Here is a 17,304-nt window from a genome sequence, read left to right as displayed (position 1 = left end):
TTTTTTTTTTTTTTTTTAATTTTTTATTTAAGAAAGGATTAGTGAACAAAAGCATAAGGTAGGAGGGGTACAACTCCACACAATTCCCAACACCCAATCCCCATAACCCACCCCCTCCCATGGTAGCTTTCCCATTCTCTATCCCTCTGGGAGCATGGACCCAGGGTTGTTGATGGTTGCAGAAGGTAGAAGGTCTGGCTTCTGTAATTGCTTCCCTGCTGAACATGGGCGTTGACTGGTCAGTCCATACCCCCAGTCTTCCTCTCTCTTTCCCTAGTAGGGTGTGTCTCTGGGGAAGGTGAGCTCCAGGACACATTGGTGGGGTCTTCAATCCAGGGAAGCCTAGCCAGCATCCTGGTGGCATCTGGAACCTGGTGATTGAAAAGAGAGTTAACATATGAAGCCAAACAATTTGTTGAGCAATCATGGATCCCAAGCTTGGAATAGTGGAGAGGAAATGTTAGGGAGGTACTCACTGCAAACTCTAGTGTAATCCTGCTTTCAGGTATATATTTTGCAGTAGTTTATGGATACGTGTGCACATAAGCTCTCTCTCACAGAAACTGGTGTATATCTAGGTTATGGGACTTTGTTAGAAAGTGAACTACCTGAGATGAAATTAGAGTGTACTATTAAAGGAAAGGTCTCACCCGAGTAATGAAGCTGAAGGGTTGTCATTCCACACGTGAAGTCTCTGGATACATTCTGAGGTGAAGCATGTTGAGGTAGCAATCGTAGCTTTGGTTAGTTTGGGGTCGGCGGATGCAATGTTATTTGGTTTGGATTGGGAGATGCATACGGGAAAGTGGGCCCTATCCAAGGGTTCCAGGACTGGGGGAAGTAGGGGCTCTATAGTGAAGATGTGAGGTTCCTGCTGTCTTAGGGTTCAAAAAGACAATCAATAGTTAATATTATCATCACATTATTTGTTAATTGGGTTAACTTTGAAAAGTCCCTTTGTTATGGTTTGCTGGACAGTACCCAGTATCTTGTATATAGCTGTGCTATTGGAAGCTTCTAATCTACTTGGTCTAGGCTTTTGAGAGAGTCCGCATATCAAATACATAGCCTATATATTAAAAAGATTCAGTTTGTCTTTTGAGAAACTTTGAGACATACAATTGATTTCCCCCTTTCATATTAATTAACTACTGATTTATATGTCTACATTTTGCTAGGAGTGTACATAAACACCATTCCCACCACCAAAGGACTGTGACCCATCCCTCCCACCCACTCCCACCCCCCACTGGCCCAGCAAGCTACATGTCTACCCCTCACCACTGGGTTTTTACTTTGGTGCCCTACTCCAGAACTCATTCTTAACTTGGGCCCCGCGGCAAAGAAGTGGCTCACTATATTCCTGTCTCACATCTTGGAATCTGAATCTATGCCCAAAATTTGGCATCGTGTGAAGATAATAGCAGTTTTGAAACCAAAGAAAGACCCAACACTGGCTGCCAGCTATAGACCAATTTCTCTCCTCTCCGTGTGTTACAAACTCCTTGAGAGGCTGCTTCTGTCAAGTATTTCTCCTCTTACAGAGAAATTCCTATCACCTGCCCAAGCTGGTTTCCGCCCAGGAATATCTACCTGTGAACAAGCCCTGGCCCTCTCAACTTACATTGAAAATGGATTCCAGAAGAATTTAAAGATGGGTGCTATCTTTGTTGATCTCACAGCAACCTATGACATGGTCTGGCACCGTGGTCTGCTAGTCAAGATCTCAAGATGCCTGCCTCCATGGATGGCCAACACTATATTGTTTCTTCTCCAAAACAGAAGATTCCGGGTGCATCTGGGTGACAGGTCCAGCAGATGGAGACTTGTCTCAAGTGGCCTCCCCCAGGGCTCTGTTCTGGCTCCTACACTATTTAATATTTACATCAATGACCTTCCAGAAACTTCTTCAAGGAAGTTCATCTATGCCGATGACATCTGCTGTGCAACTCAGGCATCCAAGTTTGACATCCTCGAGGAAACACTCACGAAAGACATGTCTCTGATATCTGATTACTGTAAAAAATGGCGACTAATCCCTAGCACTGCAAAAATGGTATCATCTGTTTTCCATCTACACTATGCCTCGGCCTCGTGTGAGCTTAATGTGCAGCTTGACGATACAAGAATCCGGCATGAAGCCCAGCCAGTCTATCTTGGCGTTACTCTCTATCGCAGCCTGTCATTTCATGAACATCTCATAAAAACTGCAGCAAAGGTGGGCACGAGGAATAACATCACTGCAAGACTGGCCAGCTCCTCATGGGGCGCGAGCACTTCCACACTACGATCATCATCTCTGGCATTATGCTATTCCACTGCAGAATACTGTGCCCCAGTATGGTTCCGTAGCCCCCATGTCCACTTGGTCGATTCCAAATTATATTCCTCCATAAGGATAATTTCTGGAACCATCCGTTCCACCCCAGTTCCATGGCTGCCAGATCTTAGCAACATCGCACTGCCAGATATTCGTCAGGATGCGGCATCATCTAAGTTCATTTCCCACATCTACGCTCGACCAGACCTGCCAATATAAGAGGATATCTTCGCCCACCCTGTTCAACGCTTGATTTCTCGTCATCCATTCTGGTCCCCTACACCTACACTGAACTTCTCTGTTCCAGACTCTTGGAAACAGACTTGACAGTCAGCTGAGGTAAAGAACAAACACCTCATCACAGACCCCTGCAAGCATCAACCTGGCTTTGACCTAGCATGTTATGATTGGGCCCTCCTCAATTGCTATCGAACAGGCCATGGCCGGTGCACCGCTATGTTCCATCGCTGGGGAGCCAGAGACGACCCGAACTGCCCCTGCGGCAACAGACAGACTATGACTCACATAGTTAACGACTGCCACCTCTCCAGATACAAAGGAGGTCTCGAAACTTTATATCAGGCTCAACTTGACGCTGTTGACTGGCTACAGAAGAAGGACAAACGCTAGAAGAAGAATAAGTGTTGTCTTAATTTGCATTTCTCTGACAATCAGTGACCTAGAGCAGTTTTTCATGTTTGTTAGCCTTTTGGATGTCCACTGAGGTAAATGTTTTGTTCATATCCTCTGCCCATTTTTGGATGGGGTCATTTGCTTTTTTGGTGCTAAGTTTGCTGAGCTCTTTATATATTTTGGTGATTAGTTTCTTGTCTGATGTATGGCATGTGAAGATATTCTCCCATTCTGTGAGGGGTCTCTTTGTTTGTTTAATAGTTTCTTTGGCTGTGAAGAAGCTTTTCAATTTGATGTAGTCCCATTGGTTTGTTTCTGCTTTAGTCTTCCTTGCAATTGGGTTTGATTCATCAAAGATGTTCTTGAGGTGTAGGTGGGAAACTGTTTTACCAATGTTTTCCTCTAAGTATTTTATTGTTTCTGGTCTGATATCCAGGTCTTTGATCCATTTGGAGTTGATTTTTGTTTCTGTGAGATAAAGTGGTTCAATTTCATTCTTTTGCATGTTACAACCAGTTTTCCCAGCACCACTTATTGAAGAGAGCCTCCTTTTTCCATTTAATCCTTTGGGCCACCTTATCAAAGATTAGATGTCCATAGGTGTGGGAATTTATTTCTGGGCTTTCAATTGTGTTCCACTGGTCTATGTGCCTATTTTTATTACAGTATCATGCTGTTTTGATGATGATGGCTTTATAATATAGTTTAAGGTCTGGAAATGTGATGCCTCCATTTCTGTTTCTTTTCCTCAAGATGGTTTTGGCAGTTCTAGGTGTTTTCAGGTTCCCGATAAATGATTGTAATGTTTGTTCTATTCTCTTAAAGAAGCTTGGTGGATCTTTGATGGGTATTGCATTAAATTAGTATATGGCTCTGGGGAGAATATTCATTTTGATGATATTTATTCTTCCAATCCATGAGCATGGGATATATTTCCATTTCTTGGTATCAGTTTCTATTTCCTTGAGTAGCGACTCATAGTTTTCAGTTTATAAGTCTTTCCTTCTTTGGTCATCTTTATTCCTAGGTATTTGATTGATTTTGCTGAAACAGTAAAGGGGAGTGATTTCTGGATGTCTTCTTCTTCAGATTTGGTGTTTGCATAAAGAAATGCCACTGATTTTTGTACATTGATTTTGTAGCCTGATACATTGCTATATTGCCTAATAACTTCCAGTAGTTTTCTGCTGGATTCTTTAGGTTTTTCTATGTATACTATCATATCATCTGCAAATAGTGAGCACTTGACTTCTTCTCTTCCAATCTGTATTCCTTTGATTCCTTTCTCTTGCCTGATTGCTATGGCAAGAACTTCCAATACTATGTTGAAGAGTAATGGTGACAGTGGACAGCCCTGTCTAGTCCCCGATCTGAGTGGGAATGCTTTCAGCTTCTGTCCATTGAGTATGATGTTGGCTGTAGGTTTGCTATATATAGACTCCACTAACTTGAGGAATTTCCCATCTATTCCCATTTTTTGTAGAGTTTTGAGCATGAATGGGTGTTGTATATTGTCAAAGGCTTTCTCTGCATCTATTGAGATGATCATGTGGTTTTTGGCTTTGCTTTTATTGATGTGAATGACATTGATTTTCTTATGGATGTTGAACCAGCCTTGCATTCCTGGGATGAATCCCACTTGGTAGTGATGAATAACCTTTTTATATGTTGCTGTATCCGGTTGGCCAAGATCTTGTTTAATATTTTGGCATCTATGTTCATCAGCAATATAGGTCTGTAGTTTTCCTTTTTTGTTCTGTCCCTATAAGCTTTTGGTATCAGGGTGATGTTGGCTTAATAGAATGTGGAAGGGAGTGTTCCTGTTTCTTCAATCTTATGGAATAGATTAAGAAGTATGGGTACTGTTTCCTGAAAAATTTGTAGAATTTGTTTGTGAAGCCATCTGGTCCAGGACTTTTGTTGTTGGGGAGATTCTTAATAATGGTTTCAATTTCTTTGTCTGTGATTGGTGCATTTAGATTTTGTAGTTCTTCTTGGTTCAGTTTTGGAAGGGCATATGCTTCTAGGAATTGTTCCATTTCTTCCAGATTCTCTAGCTTGGTGGCATATAGTTCTTCATAGAAGTTTCGCAGCATTCTCTGGATTTCTGTCATGTCAGTTGTGATATCTCCTCCATCATTTGCAATTCTAATAATTTGAGTCTTCTCTCTTTTTTGTTTGGTGAGTCTGGCTAGAGGTTTGTCAATTTTGTTTAATCTTTCAAAGAACCAACATTTGGCTAAATTGATCTTTTGTATGGTTCTTTTATTTTCTATGTTGTTTATTTTAGCTCTAATTTAGTGATTTCTGTTCTTCTGGTTGCTTTAGGGTTCCTTTGTTCCTCTTCCTCTAAGTCCTTGAAGTGTGCAGTAAGGTTGTTCATTTGAGCTTCTTCTTGGTGTTTAATATGTGATTGTATGGCTATAAGTTTCCCTCTCAGTACTGCTTTAGCTGTGTCCCAACTATTTTGATAGGGTGTGTCTTCATTTTCATTTGTTTCCAGGAACATTTGAATTTCCTGCTTGAGTGAATCTCTGATGCAGTGGGTCTTAAGGAGTATGTTTTTTAGTTCCAAATTCTGTTATTTTTAATAATTTTCTGTTTGTTGTTAAATGTTATCTTTACTCCACTGTGGTCTCAGAAGATACTTGGGATGATTTCGATGCTCTTGAATTTATTGATGCTGTCTTTGTGGCTTAGCATGTGGTCTATCCTTGAGTATGTGTTATGTGGATTTGAAAAGAAGGTGTATTCCAGTTTTTTGGGGTGAAGGACTCTGAAAATGTCCAAGAGGTCTATTCTGTCATTCTCTTCATTCAATTCTCTTGTAATTTTATTGGTTCTCTGCTTTGTTGATCTGTCTAAGTGTGAGAGTGGGGTATTGAAGTCTCCCACTATTATTGTATTACTGTTGATGTATTTTTGAAATTCTTTCAGTACATGCTTAACGTATATAGATGGTCCCTCATTGGGTGCATAGATGTTAATAATTGTTAAGTCTTCTTGGCTGATTGATCCTCTAATCATTATGTAATCTCCTTGCCTATCTTTTATTACTTTGTTTAATTTAAAATCTATTGTGTCTGAGAGGAGAATGGCTGTTCATGCCCTTTTTTGTGGTCCGTTACCCTGTATGACAGTTTTCCATCCTTTGACTTTAAGTCTGTGTTTATCTTGTTGTGACAGATGGGATTCTTGCAAGCAGCATATTGTTGGGTTATGTTTTCTGATCGGTCCCCCCATTCTGTGCCTTTTGATGGGTGAGTTTAAGCCATTAACATTCGTTGATATTATGGATTTAATGTATTGTAATGCTATTGTTCAAAAAAATTTTGTTTGTTTGCTCTGATATATTGCAAGTATTATTGTGATGTTCTTGTTTATAAGAGGTCTTTTAGAACCTCTTTCAGGGCCGGTTTGGTGATGGTTGCCTCCTTTAACTGTTGTTTGTCTAAGAAGGTTTTTATCCCTCCATCTAGTTTGTATGAAAGCCTTGAATGATATATTATCCTTGGTTGAAACCCTTTTTCATTCAGAGCTTGATAGATATCTTACCATTCTCTTCTGACTTTTAGAGTTTGAGTGGAGAAGTCTGCACATAATCTTATGGGTTTTCCCTTGTATGTGACTTTTTGTTTCTCTCTTGCAGCCTTTAGGATCCTTTCTTTATCCTTACTCCTTTTCATTGTGACTATGATGTGTCTTGGTGTCTTCAGGTCTGGTTTGATTCTGTTTGGAACTCTCTGGGCCTCTTGAATCTTGATGTCCTTTCTGTTATTCAGGTCTGGGAAGTTTTCTTGTATTATTTCCTCTAGAATGTTTCCCTCCCCTTCCTCTCTTTCTTCCTCTGGCAGGTCAATTATACAAATGTTACTTCTTTTGAGCTCATCCCATATGTCTCTGTTGTTGTTTTCAGTGTCTCTCAATCTCTTTTTAAGCTCTTTCACCTCTTTCTTTGTTTTTTCTAACTCATCCTCTGTCTGAATAAGTCTGTTTTCTGCTTCTGTTAGTCTGCTTTCCCTTGCCTCAGCTTCTTTTTTCATTACAGCTATTTCAGCTTTCAGTTCTCTAATTGCCTCAAGATAATCAGTATTTTTTTCTTGGGGGTCTCAACTGTTGTTTCCCTAATATGGCCATTCCTTTCCTCCAATGTTGTTTTCATTTCTGTGATTAATAAGTTTAGTATTGCTTGCATACTTTTCTTATCTATGGTTACTTTTGGGCTTGTTTCTTCTGGGCTCTTGTCTTCATTTATTGAAGTAGCAGTTTTATTTGTTTTTGATCTACCCATTTTTTTCATTTATGTGTTTCTTATTTTATGCTCTGTTGTTCCTCAGTTGTGGTGTGTTGAGTACAAACAACTTGTACTATATATCTTTAGGACAATTGCACTCACTAACCTCAAGAATTACAATAGCAACTTCAGCAAGTATGGAGGCAATTTAATCACTACCAGTTAGCCAAACAATGTATCCAGTCCGTGAAAAAATAGTAACCAAATCCCAGTGAAGAAGAAAGAGAAAAGAAAGAAGGGATAGCAAGAATAGGCAGTTATGAAAATCTACTATCCACTGTATATTCTAGGGGTAACAAGAGGGGAAAGGGTAGTACAGCAGAGATACACACATAGAGAGTCCACTCTGAGTCAGATTTCTTCCCCAAAATAATTCCTAAATTCAGAAAGACAAAGAAGAAGGAAGGAAGAAGTGTATGACAACATAAAAATCAGAAAGAAGAGAGAGAAAAGAGAAAAGATAAGATCAAGAGCTGTAATTAAAGAGCAGTGAAAGGAAAGTTTTTTTTATTACTTTATTTTTAATTTAATTTAATTTAATTGTATTTTATTTTTTTTACTTAGCTAGGAGGAGGAGGAAGGGGAGAGTCTGTAGAGGAGGTAGTATTAAGGAGACAAGCTCCTCCCACTATAGATAAGATGCCCACTACCCTAGCAATGAAGGATACCTTAAGATTTAATTCTGATCAACTTGAAGGTGGGGGGATATATGCCTTTATATAATATTAATAATAAAATAGAGCAGGGTACAAAAAAAAAACCTGCCCCAGATTACCTCAAACCTCGTGATCAGTGGCAGCTGATTGTTAAGAAAGAAAAACAAACAAACAGAAACCTCAGGACTAGACAAGGATAGCTGAAATAGACAGTTATGCAAATCTACTATCCACTTTATATTCTAGGGGTAGCTAAAGGAGGAAGGGAAATTAAGCATAGATACTCGCAGTGAGAGTCCACTCTGAGTCAGAATTATTCCCCAAAATAATTCCCAAACGTTTATCAGTGAAAGCACACTGTTTGGTGGTGTGGGGGATGGGGTCTGCAACATTGGAAGCTGTAGGATTAAGGAAGAAAGGATGATAAGAATGAGAAATAGAAAAAAAAAAGAGATAAAAAAGAAAAAGATAAGAAAAAGAACAGTAATAAAAGAGCGGTGGAAGGAAAGAGTTTTTTATTTAAAAAATTTTTAAAAATATTTAATTAGCTGTGCGGGTGGTGGGTAGTGGGGGGGTTGGCTACTTAGAAAGAAAAAATCCAGAGGTTTCAGAAGGGACTAGGCTTAGAATGAATGATACTCCCTGGTGGGAGGGGAATCCTGGTAAAGAAAGATGCTCCCTGGGGAGAAGCTCTCCTAGGAGCTGGTCCCCAGGGACTGATTGATGGGGGGAGGGGGAGGAGGTACACTTTGGAGATAATAATTTAAAAGAAAATTTTTTTCTTTTTTTCTACTCTATTTTTTAACCCAAATTAAGTTATAGTCACCTCCTTAGTGTCACCACTAGGACCCCTTATTGACTGGCCTTCTAAAGGCAGAAAATCCTGCCTTTTCCAGAGGCTGTGGTCAGAGCTCAAGCCACTAGCAGCTTCTTAGTCCGCCATCTTCTGGATACCAAGCATTTGCCCTTTAATTTAAAATATTTCCCTGAAATTTGCATCTGACTCCTTGGTACCTCAAAGTTTCCAATTCAAAATTGGTTTCTTATCAATAAAGTGATGCCCTCCACCCACCCACCCCCCAAAAATTATTAAAGGGTTCTCTGTAAGTCTAATGACAACTGCCTAGTAAACATTTGTTAGATTTACTAAAGGTTAAAAAATGACAGATTCAGCAATATCTAGATAAAAAAATAATATAGGAGTAAAATTATTGAGTTTTACAATTGTTCTTTACTAACATGACCTGTGTTATTTTATTCTTAGGCAATTGTGAGTAACTGAGCCAGCAGTTATCTATTAGAGCCAATTGCCACAACTGAGAGTAGAGATAAGATTACATCTAGGAAATTAATCTGTGGTGTGTTGAGAGTTTGACTCTTGCAAAATAAAGTGAAGAAGTAGAAGAAGTATCTACAAGTATGATGATAATTTTCTGGTATCTTACTGAATGTGGTTAGCTAGAACATTAATCCTTGAATCATGTTGGAGAATTTCCAGAATCCTGTGTGTATATATATATTTTTTTCTTGATTAGAAAACTGATAAAATCCAAATTCATCTTGGAGGTCAGGTGGTAGTGCCAGTTAAGCACACACAGTGCGAAGCACAAGGATCCGCATTATGGTCCCCTTTCCCCACATGCAGGGGGGTTGCTTCACAAGTGGTGAAGCAGGTCTGCAGGTGTATATCTCTGCAGGTGTCCCTCTCTATCGTCCCCTCCCCTTTCAATGTCCCTCTGTCCTATCCAAAACAATCGGAAAAAAAAAATGGCCACAGGAGCAGTGGATTCATAGTGCCTCCAGTAAACCCCAGAGATAACCGTGGAGAAAAAAAAAAAGAATCAACATTCATGTATTCATCATTCTAATTGTCTGCCAATTGAGTTTAAATCTGCCTGGCTTGTTTCTACAATCTAGACAGCATTTTTACATCATTAAATAAGTTAAAAGAATAGAAGTTATACAATTTTCTGTGATATAAGCTCCTGGTACAAATTTTGAGATGATCTTAATTACAAGACTAGAGTAAATGACAGCTTTGACTGCTTCTATTTCAAATGTGTGTAAGCATAAATCTGGAAAAAAAATTTCTTGAGGATAATACCTTAATTTTATCAAGTATATAAAATATATTGAAGAACACAGAGCTAGAATATTAATTGTTAGATTTGTTTTCATTTTATTTATGTATTTTCACCAGAGCACTTCTCAGCTGTGGCTCATGGTGGTGTGTGGAACTGAACCTGGGACTTCAAAGCCTCAGGAACAAGAGTCTCTTTGCATAACCATTATGTTATTCCCCCACCCAGTTATTGGTTTTTATAATATATGGTGGAAGGGAATAAATCCAAGCCCTGACTTTCAGAATATTACTGAGTGACCACCCTAGTACAATTTTATATTGTTTTCACCATTTGGGGGAGAGGGATGGAGAAAGAGAGATATGACAGCATCATTCCACCATCTATCCAATTCCCATAGCGTGCCTGAACTCAAATCTAGAGCTTCATATACATCAGAGAGTGCACTCCAAAGAGTTTAGTATGCACTGAGCTTTGCTTGTTGATTTGCTAGGCTGTAGTCCTCAGATATATAATCAAACACTAATCTAGGTATTACTGTGAAGGCATTTTGTAGTTGTGATTAAAGTCTATAATTTGTAAAGAATTTAAGGGAGATTATACTGGATAATCTGTTTACCAGAAATAATCAAATAACCTTACAAAGCAGAATTAAGGATGCCTCGGGCATGAAAATCTCACATAAACACTCTACTATTCCCAGCTCACCTTAACTCACTTTTAATAACTGATGATTATACAGGGGGATGATGGATGATGACATCTGGGAATAGCTAGAGTTATCTATTTCATGCTTTTGCATCAGTAAAAGCCTCCAAGGGTCCCCAGAGATGAGTCAGGAGGAAGGGACAAGAAAAAATGGGGGGGGGGGGGGGGGAGTCGTTGCCAACTATTGAAAACTACAAATTCCAGCACGCCCCACAACAGGTAAGTACAGGTCAAGGTAGGTTCCTCCAGCTGGCCCATAGAGACTTCTAGAGGCCTGGGTTCAGTAGGAGAGGATGTGGTGAATCGGCGCAAGCTTTACGTGGCTGCGCAGAAGCCTCCCACGGATCGGACATGACGTTAGAAAGAGTTCCGGCTTCGGCCTCCACTGTGCTAGTACAACCTCCACCCCCACCGCTAAGGTGGGGGCTTGTTATTTCTAAAATGGCGCCAGTAGATTTAGACAAGTATGTGGAGATAGCGTATCTATGCAAATACCTGCCGGAGAATGACCTGAAGCAGCTGTGTGACTATGTCTGTGATCTCCTCTTGGAAGAGTCAAATGTCCAGCCAGTATCAACACCAGTAACAGTGTGTGGAGACATACATGGACAGTTTTATGACCTTTGTGAACTATTCAGAACTGGAGGCCAGGTTCCTGACACCAACTACATATTTATGTGTGACTTTGTACACAGAGGTTACTATAGTTTGGAGACATTCACTTACCTTCTTGCACTAAAAGATAAATGGCCTGATTGTGTTACACTTTTGCGAGGAAATCATGTGAGTAGACAGATAACACAAGTATATGGATTTTATGTTAATAGATGAGCAGATTTTGTGTGTTCCTGGTGGTTTATCTCTTGATATCAAAACACTGGATCAAATTTGAACCATTGAATAGAATCAGGAAATTCCTCATAAAGGGGCGTTTTTATGATCTTCTTTGGTCAGATCCTGAAGATGTGGATACTTGGGCAATCAGTCCCCCGGGAGCAGGTTGGCTGTTTGGTGCAAAGGTCACAAATGAGTTTGTTCATATCAGCAACTTAAAACTCATCTGCAGAGCTCACCAACTAGTGCACGAAGGCTATGAATTTATGTTTGATGAGAAGCTAGTAACAGTATAGTCTGCTCCTAATTACTGCTATCGTTGTGGAAATAATGCTTCAATCATGGTCTTCAAAGATATAAATACAAGAAAACCAAAGTTATTCCGTGCAGTTCCAGATTCAGAGCGTGTTATTCCTCCCAGAACAACAACTCCACATTTCCTTTGAGGCCTTCGCCCATCCTGCTGACCCATTTTTCTACCCTCTTCTCACCCCCATCTTCCATGTCTTACCCTGTATAATATACTTTTTATTGACCAATTTGCTGCTGAAAAAAAATAATAATTGATACTTCCCTAGTAAAAAATAATCAGGATATGATTAGCTGCAATCTGAAAGAACAAGAAAGACAAATAGAAAAGCAAGTAGTATCTAAAGCAAGAATTTATACTGACAGTGGAGACATCTTCTGTTGTTTGAGAGTAAGTAGAAACACACTTGTTATTTCACAGCACACATTTTCATTAATTTTATATAAAATTTCATGTTGATAGTCACAGTGTCTGAACTCTAGGATAAGAAAGCAAAATTATGTTCTGATAATTGATGTGACCACTTGATATGCATGATTGCTTTTTGGTGAAGATCTCTATGAGTGAGGTTCTACAATGCTTATTTCTTGATCAAAAGTCTTCTAAATGAAATAAAAATAGAGTATGAATGTAGAAGGTTGGTAGATTAACGAGAACTGGCTGTGAATGACCACCATCTGGTGCTACAAAGCATGGCTGCATTAGTTAGAACAGCAGAGAGAATGAAGTTCTTAGCACAATCAGATGGTAAAATGGCAATAATGATCTGTACATATAATCGAAGTACTGTGTGGGGTAGACAGAATCCTGGCAGCCAAAATTCAAAGAAAGAACTAGAGTAATTCTGCATCTGGAAAGCTTCCAAATTAATATTGTTGGGGCATTACAATGTCCAACTGGGAACAGCATGCACTCTATTCCATTGGAAAGAATTTAAAGATGTGGTAGTTCCCTTTATTTTCAGCTAACTATGGAATTTGTTAGCAGAAGAGATATTACAATAAAATTTCTGAATATAGAATAATAAAATCAATGCTTATACTCTTTGGTGCATACAGAAGGTTATAGTTCAAAGATGAAACAAGAAATAGAGAGTATGCTAAAGGAAAATACATTTAAAAATCCATGTGGTTGAGATAGTTGAAGTTGTGTCTGACAGCTTTTTATGTTTTCCTCATAGGTGGGAATGTGTTTAATTTTAAAAATTATTTTCTTTTATTTTTTTAAATTACGATATCTTAAGACAATTGATATTGAAGTACTAAAACAAAGTTTGTGAGGAATTTCAAATCCACAATGCATAAAAGGGAGTGACCATAATGCTAAAGTCAATATATAATAATTATTCAAAATAGTTAATTACAAATTGAACAACTTAGGTGCATTTGGAGGTGAATTACAGGCAAAGAAGACAGAGAAACATAAGATATAGAAAAGGTGGATTTTTTTTAATTGAAATTCAAACTAAGTCTCCCTTACTGGAGAACTTAAAGCAATCTCCTTTACTTAAATTGACTGTTAATATATATCACATCTTAAAAATTCTTTCATAGATACACTTATTAAATAGTTTACTGTTTGATTTAGTAACTGAAACCTTTACCAAGGCCACAGTAGGCCCTCTTTGCATATGTAATTTTTCCAGTTTTGCCTTAGGTCTCTTTTGTATTGGATCCACATTGCTAAGTTCAACAAATTGCACCAGTTTAGTTAAAAGTCTTAAGTCTAGAACATATGAGGCAAAAAAAAAAAAAAAAAAAAAAAAAAGGAAGAAGAAGAAGAGGGATTTGGTCAGTAGCACAGTGGGTAAAGCGCAGGTGGTACAAAGCACAAGGACTGGTGTAAGGAGCCCCAGGCTCTCCACCTGTGTGTGGGGAGTCATTTCACAAGCAGTGAAGCAGGTCTGTAGGTGTCTCTTTCTCTCCCCCTTTGCCTTCCCCTCCTTTCTCCATTTCTCTCTGTCCTACCTAACAATGATATGATCAATAACAACAATAATAATAACTACAACAATAAAACAACAAGGGCAACAAAAGGGAATAAATAATTTTTTTTAAAAAACGAAATTAATCACCTTCCTGAGAACTTCTTTGAATATGATATTTTACTTGGCTAATTTTAGGTAGCCCAATTTTTTTTTTTACTTAAATATAAATAACAAATCAGTGCTGGATAAAATCTTTTTTTTTTTTTTTGCCAATAGAAGAGTAAGCTTGAGTAGAAGAGAGAATAGAAAGATCTTCTGTGCTAGAGATAGTAGCTTTAGGTCTTGAGCAGATAAACACATTCCCTAGTGTTATGATGTCAGCATTATGTCTTGTACCAATATCTTATTCAAATTAATATCAAATATGCCATGATAATATTCTAGAACTAAAAAGATCAATCATAAAAACAGTGCATTTTACTTCCTATCTAGAGACTGCAACTACTCATGAGTTACTCATCAAAATAAACTTATTCTGGCTATTAGGAGTTATTTCAATTTGTTATGCAGAAAATTTGTCTGGATGGTATTACGTCAATTTATAATAAAACTGGTGCTTTAAAATGTCTTGATGGTACACCACAATCCCAGTCCCTGGGATTTTAATATACATACTTACTGTGAAAGTATATTTCTAGCTCTTACAGTCATTCTATGATTATTGTGGAATAATTAATATTCCCAAGGTAAAGGACAGTCAGTCTATAGTTATGTTGTAATATTTGTAACTTTAAATGAATTTTTTACACTTCTGTGAGATTTTCCTGGAATACCTGTAACCCAAGTTTGAGCACTTTGGAGATTGCAAAGGCTCAATGAAATTTCATTATAGCAAAGGTTGCTAGTATTATTATTTGGTGTTTGGGGCTGTAAGTTCTTCATTCTGCTTCATCTTTTGTCACTTTCCTCTGTCAGAAGCATGAACCATAAACACTGAAATTAAGTAATCTACTTTAGTTTCACTGTTCTCCAATTAATAGAATCAAACCATGTTGCTATATTTAGTGACTTTAATCACACGGCCATGAGTAGTCTATTAGCACTGTATATCTCACATTCAGAGAAATACAGATTCTTCTGACATCCAAAAAGATGTCATATTTCAAGTTTAGTCCTGCCTTTGGTCCCAAACTTAAGACATCTGTAGTAAAACCTTATCAGTGTCTCCTTTGAGAATGATAAATTGAATTCCAAAATATGGACTTCCCTTTTTTTGATAGCCTCTTGGTGATCCTTGATGGTTTTGCTTAAAAAGTCATGTCAAGCCAGTGTGAATTCTTGGGCAGACGACCTCATTGATGTGTCTTGGGACTCTGCCTCTCTAGAACCCTGCCCTACTAGGGAAAGGTAAAAACAGGCTGGGGGTATGAATCGACCTGCCAATGCCCATGCCCAGCAGAGAAGCAATTACAGAAGCCAGGCCTTCCACCTTCTGCACCCCATAGTGATCCTGGGTCCATATTCCCAGAGGGATAAAGAATAAGAAAGCTTCCAATGGAGGGGATGGAATACAGACCTTTGGTGGTGGGAATTGTGTGGAATTGTACCTCTCTTATATGAAGGACTTATTGATCATACTTAAATCAGTAAAAAAATTAAAAAATCCAGTCAAATGTAAGTGTTATTTTACTGTATTCATATAGCATACTTTATAATTTAATTTTATAACCTGTGCCTATATATAGTCTAAAAATTCCTAACAGGATGAAATTTTATTATATGCCTTGCTCTTTGCATCTAACATCAGGGAAAATAGAAACATGTTTACTACATTTGATTTGTTCAGCAAATAGTTATTGAAAGATTAAAATCAATATTAAATTTATATTATATCACTTAAACTACTTCACTATATTTTTGCTAGTAGATACCAGGACAGAAGTGGACAGTTTACTTTGTAGATTATAATGAAATGTATTGATTTTTCAAATTTTGAGATTTATCAATCAAGAGCTATGAATCACAACTACTTAGCAATTATAATTGTATTACAATAAAACCGTATTAGCAAGAAGTAGAAACTTTGAGTAACAACATTGTAGAAAAATAGTGGTATGTGCATGATTTTATCATTATTTTCTGTAGTTCTAATATTCTCCACAATGTCCCATTCTCAAGTGATTGGCTTATGTTCAACTTTAATTTTCTTGGTGATGAAGTTTGCTTGTTTGTTTCTTTACTTATTTATTTTCACCAGATGTTCACTGATTGAGAAAACTTTTTTTCAGATAGAGACAGAGATAAAGGGAAAGTGAGAGATACTGCAGCACCAAAGATCCACCCAGTACAATGAGGGTTGCTTCTCATTCATGACAAAGTAGGTACTCTGCCATCCCTGCTGTATTGTTGACCCTAAAGGCAAACTGGTGAATTTTAAAGTTTCCTTAACAAATAACAGCAAGATGAGAGAATAAAAGGCTTAATTCTTCATGGATTCCCCGTTTTCGGGGGGGGGGGGGGGGCGTCAAACAAACAAACCCCACTGATGGAAATACTTCTGTTTTAGCCCCCAAATTCAGCAAAGTGAGGAGTCACAACATTCTGTTGGAACAGGCAATCTAGATGTATTGAAGGAGGGAGGAAATAGTTTCACTTTATCTGTATATTCTCTTCCAAGAAACATGCTACAGTGCCAAGAGAGATTCCCCTTAACTCTCATTTTTCCTGTGGGAAAGTGATGGCATAAGTAACTTACTACATCAGCTGTTTGAGATGAAACCCAGAGGACTCCAGTCTGTCTTGACCCACTTAGAATACTGGAGGGATCTAAATGGTTTTGGTCAGCTAGGAGGAGAGAAACACGACTCACAGAAACTCTCCACAAATTCCATCATGACCACTATTTCTGTTAATTACCCTGTAGATGCTATCCAGGGACATTTTAAAACCCTCATAGAATGCTAATTTCAGACTCTTGCCAACATAACCAGAACACTGCTTATCCAGTTCCCTAGCTTTACTGTATAGATGATGGAGCCGCAGGGAAGGGAACTCAGTTTAGGTCTGCAATAATGGAAGTGTGTACCATTGAATAAGTCCAGGAGTTTTCCAAAGGGGGAATTAAATGGGAGGATTTTAGCACTAGGTGTGGGATGAAAAGGAAGGCTCACGACTCTAAAACACCTTGCCCATCCAGAGAGAATATGAGGGATGCTTGCCTGACTACAGATGGAAAATGTTAAGGTACAGGGACTATCTCTGTTGTTTAAGTAATCCAGAGTTACCATATTTTTTGTAGTGATAATCCTTGTTAATAACACAACAAAGTATTTTTTCTATAAAAATCATTTTTATATTTCCAATATTCCAGTAATGTCTGTCCTAATGTCCCACTTCTTGTCATGATGTATTTGTCATAATTGTAATGATGCTTTTACGAAAGAATAAAAATGGTAAGAATTTTGTTTTCACTCTTTTGCAGTCTAGTTGTATGAACTTTTTCCAATTCAATCTCTCTAGTGCTGTACACTCTAGATCTGTT

General features: G+C 38.1%; 1 pseudogene; it reads left to right on the top strand.

The window, feature by feature from the left end:
* The first annotated feature begins 11,120 nt into the window (after nucleotides 1–11,120).
* On the top strand, nucleotides 11,121–11,972 carry LOC103128225 (serine/threonine-protein phosphatase 6 catalytic subunit-like; annotated as a pseudogene).
* Nucleotides 11,973–17,304: the final 5,332 nt, after the last annotated feature.

Source organism: Erinaceus europaeus, unplaced genomic scaffold (assembly GCF_950295315.1).
Source record: "Erinaceus europaeus unplaced genomic scaffold, mEriEur2.1 scaffold_844, whole genome shotgun sequence".
Lineage (NCBI taxonomy): Eukaryota > Metazoa > Chordata > Mammalia > Eulipotyphla > Erinaceidae > Erinaceus > Erinaceus europaeus.
The sequence above is the reverse complement of the archived record's forward strand: the minus strand, read 5'-3'. Positions and strand labels throughout refer to the sequence as shown.